Below are 6125 nucleotides of genomic sequence, written 5' to 3'. Positions count from 1 at the left end.
CCCTCCCTCCTGCAGATTTTCTCCCCTATCTGCCCCCCACCTGCTCTCTGGGTTTAAAACTTTCATGAGAATCGAACAGACAGCCCTTCAGGCTTGCTGGATAAAAATTCCACGTCTGGCTTTCTTGTAAGCAGTTTAGTACCTCATCTCCTCCTATCTCCACTCCTATCTGCCGGCAAATCTCCCATGAATCCAGTCTTCTGCTTCTGACCCACAGAGACTGATCTTACCACTCTGCCCTCATCTGTTCGCGTCACAGAAAGAGTGATGACGGCCGAAACTCATCCTCCAGGCCTTTCAGCCCAAACTTGACTTGCTTCCCCCCCGCTGACCCCTGCAGCGTGAGCCTACTATCTGCTCCAGAACTATTTTTAAATTACGTCTTTGAAAATAAAATGAAAAGACTTAACATCTGCCCTCTTGAACCGACTCCGTGTCCGGGACCAATGCAGTCGATTTGATACTTTTCCAGATCGGTCACATCTGGCTGCAAACCATCCGTTCAATCTGAGACAGTCTCTGTTTCCTCTCACAGCCATTTTTTGACCAGTTCAGAAAACTTCCCCATGCACAGTCCAGACAAGTAACTTTTACAGAATTCACATTAGATAAGTGTTCAAATTCTAATACTTTAATTAGGCAATAAAGCAATAATGTCTCTAACTTACTTTAAAATAAAAAAAAAGTATTAAAAGACAATTGAGTGAAAGTAGTTGTTTAAGAAAATTCATAGATACACATAATTCAGTTTCTGTCCTTTTTTTAGTAAAAAGGATATTTAAGATGTTATGCTAAAATGAATTTTAAAGGCAGAACTTTTTAAAATGTTAATGTTGCCTTGTTTTTGAGTTAATTTTTGGGTTGATTGCTAAAGTTCAGAAAGCAGCATGGTTTGATTTAAAAGAAAATATAATAAACATGAAGATATCCTTTAGTCAAATTCACAAATTGATGAAACTGGACATAAGTCACTCATTCACACTATTATATATCTGTCCTGCATTTAAAATTTAAAGCTTAGGGCATAAAAGTCAAGTCTTGTTAAAACTCCTGCTTTTTCTGACTCTCAGGTAGTCATCACAATGTCCCTCCTCTATTAATCTTTCAACAACATTTTTTTCTGTCATTGCACTGAGAAGCAGCTTGAGTAACAAGCTCGTCAGGCGCGCAGTTCCACGAGGCGTTTGCTAATTGCTGCTGGCTAGTCTGAAGGAGCTGAGTGGGGGACGTGCTGCTCTGTGAGGTGGGAGCTGCGAAACTGCAGCTCCGATTCGTATGAAAGAATCAAGGCAACACTCCAGGTATGTTTTTGATTGAGGAATAACATTGTAACCTGGTGCACAGCTGAAAGAAGAACATTTTACAGAACACTGTGCCTTTAATTCTGTCTAAAGTTCTTTCTGTTCTAGGTCAGGTAGGATAGTTAAATTATATCTGTTTCCTAAATGTTCAAAATAGTGAGAGATATCTTTTGTTACTTTCTTGAAATATTTAAATTTACAGGCTGACTTCTACATGAGCTAAATTCAGGCTGCATTTCTCATTGTCTTTATATCCTCAGTGTTAGTCTCATAGTTTGCATCTAAATACAGTTCCACCCTTTGATATTGTAAGTAGATTTAAAAGTCGTATGTAGAGCTTTAGCCGTTTTTGGCAGTAATAGTGCAAAAAGCTGCTCAAGCAATCTTCTCTGGTAAAAGAAAGCAGGAAGTAAGCTTTCAGCCAGCACTCAACCTCTCTTGAGGAAGGTTGATCTTTTGAACACCAGAAGGTGCTACAAAGACACTTCCCGTGTTCAAGATTTTTTTTTTTTTTAAGAAGACCTTGATCCCCCATGAAGTGTTGTTAATATTCTACCTGAATATGCTGAGTATGCGATTACATTCTAAGTCGCTGAAATTACAGCAACCCTGCAGAGTCTGGACAGTTTTTGCTCCTGGGTCGCAGGAGCATTGTGGGATATGAAACCACTTTAAAAACAAATCTTCATCTTAGCCCCGCTGGTGGAAAAGCATTTTGCCGTCAAGCACAACACGCCAACGAAGACGTCAGCCAAAAGGGGCGAGCGACCTGGTGAGATAGTCTCCAGGAAGACGATGAGAAGATGCTAAATGTCACACAGCGCCCTATTCGTGGCACCTGTTTTCATTTTAAATAGAACTAAGACATGCTTTTTACATCTTTTTTCTCACTTTTTAGATCATGAAGGAATGTCTAATAATTTCTAACAGGCACTCCTCGTCTTCCTTCACAAATACGATGCAAAACAGAGGCCCGTTTCTTTTAACCACAAGTCTAGACAACGACACGTTTAATCCACAATAAATTCCAACCCTAGCAACTATTTTTCTTTTAATCATTGCCATTGTTTATTGTATGATCATTTCTTGAAGGTAAATATTTCAAATATCATTAAATGCGTAAGACTAACATTCATAACCACCTAAATCAAATATGGGAAATTGATTTTGAGTGTGTTTCGTCAGAAGAGAAGTTCTAATGTATTTTACTATAACTTGCAAACGTACTTAAAAAAAAAAAAAAGCGATGTCCACACTCGTTCCACCACGTTGTTTTTCTAGGTAAACACTTGCAAAGTCCCATGTCACTGTGGTTTCCTAAGACGTACTCTGTACTGAATTGCAATATTTACCCTAAGTGCTGTTTGGGAACATGCAGCCTGTTTCCTTTTTCTTAATTTGGCCGTCTATAAGAGAAGTAATTTGTGTCTAGACTGTAGCAATTACTGTATCCCATAACACATTTTAGGTGCTTAGAGGTTGACAGAAAGGCCTGCTGGGAATATTAGGCTGAGTAAGCATGCTTGCATTCGTGTGCCGCCATTTGTTTGTACTGCTTCAGTTGAAAAATATACTGAAAATAACGGACAGACAAAAATGAGCAGTGCACTTTTTCCAGAAAGTATGTCCAAAGTTAGAACCCAAAGCAAGTGATTATAAATGGTTTTCTACTGAATTATATTCACATCAATGTGCATCTGTAAGGAATCAAATCACACGTCTGACCTTGTTATTCTGATGTAGTACCGGCATTTATGATGTTAAGCTAAAAGGAATAAGCTTGAAATGAGCTGCACACAGCTGTAAGCGACACTTAAAATGTTTATTTATAAAAACATGTGAAGATAATTTATTAATTCTTCTCCCCTTTCTCAATCGAGGATGATTTTGAGTACATTGACATTAGAAGCTCTAACTTAAAATCTGAAGTCAAAGAGTTATCAAATCATTACAAGAGAGTATGAGTCCTTACTTAACAATATTAATTTCTACATATATATAGTTACTTTCCAGAATGATAATCTCAGATTTATCTCTATGAACCTTCGCTAATTTCACTTAAAACACGATTCCTTCCTCCTCAATATCCATTTGAAACAATTTCTTCACTTACATAAGAAATATGTGGTTTCAGAAAGGAAATTCAACTCCAGTCCACAGGCTTTTAAACTCTTGGCCCTCAGCAATCTTGTCACAATCCGTTATCCTCACAGAAAACACCTTTAATATTTTACCACTCACCTCGTCTAGACAATCCTTTCAAATATGTAAGTAAAACTTTATTTACGTTGCACTTTTCAAGATAAAAAATCTCAATGTGCTTCAACAAACTGACAAAAACAAATATGATGCACAGCTTCTCACCTTGGGGTTTTCAATTGAAATGTCTCCAGAGTTATAATGTGAGAAGGTTTAAGAATTAAAAGTTTTGCCAGGCTAGAGGATTAGTCTCCTTTGCCCAGCCAGAGTCATATATTTAATTTATTAAAACTTGACTTCTATGTTCAGAAAATGTCCATGTCCAGCCTAAGACTGTGTAAACATGAAGATACTATTTGATTTATTTATACTAGAGCTACTGAAATATTAAATAGCTTTGAAGTTCTTTTTTCATGCAGTTGAAGCCCCTGTGGTGCATTTTTAGCTGCACATAATCTGTCTTGCAATGTGTCAGTATCTGGCCTCTCATTAAAAAAAATCACAGAAATATAAATATTTGATGAAGCACTGAGGTCACTGTTAGTTTGAATTTAAAAGTGTACTCCTTTCAACCACCATAACAAAAGTAATCAAACTACTGGCTGTAAGATTACTGGAGTATTTAGTTTGTGCAGGTGAGGTTTGAGCATAATCAAATCACAGCATAGAAAGTTTTAATAATGACGAACAATATATGCAATATTTTACTCACAATGTTGGAAAAACATTGCAAAAACTTAAAACATCTTTAAGTCGCGTCTTGGCTTTATCGTTTCTCTGAACTAAAACCAAAACCTGCAGGGTGTTACACCGAATCAATCAACACAGGTGTTTTCTTTATAACTAAGTCTGCAGTGACTGAAACGAAAAGTCATGACCTTTGTTTCTGAAAACAACGCACTTATGCAAATACCACATTAACCGAAATGGTGTGATGACTGGAAACCATATCGTAATATCAAAATATCAACAAAAAGTCCATGTCTGTTCTTTTCATTTGGTAATTTATCATAAATCTGATATAATTTCACTATTTTAGCTTTTAAATGGCATTTTAGCACATGTGCTGCAAAGACACAAATACTGTATTTGTGCTAGAACGTTATTAGCAAAGTTAAAAGCATGGATCAGACATTTGCTGCAGGTCTTCCCACATTTTCTCCCTGCTTGTTTATTGGCCACCAGTATCACAAAAAATCCAAAAAGTAACAAAACAAACTCGCCCAGAACCTCTTCAGTACGATCGTCTTCCTTCAGTGGGCTACATGAGACACCAGCAGCACAGAGGATCTGTGTGAATGCTGAGAATCACCAAACCAAACATGCAGCATATCAAAATGACATCAAAAGACTGAGCGAAAAGCCTCCGTGACACTATTTAATCCAAACCAAAGCAATCACATGGGCATGTAGTAAAACACTTTAAAAAGCACATGCTCACTTTTCTGCTTCTGCTAACGTCACCACTTTGAACAAACCCCTCAGGCAAGATATCATTTGGAAGCAGAGAGTCTCTTCTTTATAGAGACTACCAGCTCTAAAAAGAAACTTTGCTAAATCTTTGTACACCTCTGCATTAATCTCATATGTAAGACCAAGGCTATTTGTTCAGCCCTCATCGCTATGAATGTAGCAGGAGACCAGAGGGGAGGACACTACAAGGAAAACAATAGAAAAATCTGACAAGCAGTGATCAAAAACGGGGAGGATAAGTGCAGAGAGGAGTGATTCCTAGAACAATTGTGAATCTGATTACGTGAAAATGGAGCAGCTGATGGGGGTGTTAAATGAGGCACTGAGGGAGAAACTGTGTGAACACTTAAAGGAAGCACAGTAGATATAATCAGACAGGTTAAAAATAAAATGATAATTGAAAAAATATTTAAATCTATGACAAAACCAAAGTTCTGCATTTAGGAAATTGTTTTTCTTTCATTCAACTCAAGTGTATGGATAAAGCAAAAATAATCCCATAGTGCTGAATATGCAGTCACAAAATGGCTCCCTCCTGTCAGTCTGTCTTAGAAGACTCCACTATGGTTTCCTTTCGGTGTACCAGGTCTTCTGCACAGTTTATTTTATCTCTTACAAATATGAGACACGGAAAGTCGCTCATAAGAAACCCAAAACCTTTTTTTCAATACCATACGGACCAAACAATAGGACTTGTTTGTGCTGTCTTTGGTGTCCCACTACTGGGAAATGATCAGCTCTGTGATGTGCTTTTTGTGGCTCTTTTGCTTGGACTTGAATCTTTAACAAAGTAAAATAAAAAAATAAAAAAAACCCGTTGGCAACATATTTTCCCATTAGCACTCACTGGAAGATCTTGTTTGGTTGGAAATCAGGATTAAATCCAACAAATTCATCCAAGCACTAATCCTCAAAGAGTATGGCCTCATTCCAGTGATTGATTCTCATTCAGCTGCATATTGATTGTCCCCATTTAGAGATTTTAAGCGGCCATTTGTAACGAGAACAGTCAGATAGCTCCCCCGTCTGAGTCTTCCTGTCCACATAGCTCTGGCTGATGCATTGTGGCATTTATTTTGTTTTTCTTTGGTGTTACAAACCTTGGAAAAAAACAAACAAACAAACAAAATAAACACACACACACACACACAC

The sequence above is a fragment of the Poecilia formosa genome, unplaced genomic scaffold (assembly GCF_000485575.1).
Source record: "Poecilia formosa unplaced genomic scaffold, Poecilia_formosa-5.1.2 Scaffold6, whole genome shotgun sequence".
Lineage (NCBI taxonomy): Eukaryota > Metazoa > Chordata > Actinopteri > Cyprinodontiformes > Poeciliidae > Poecilia > Poecilia formosa.
This window is presented reverse-complemented; position numbering follows the sequence as displayed.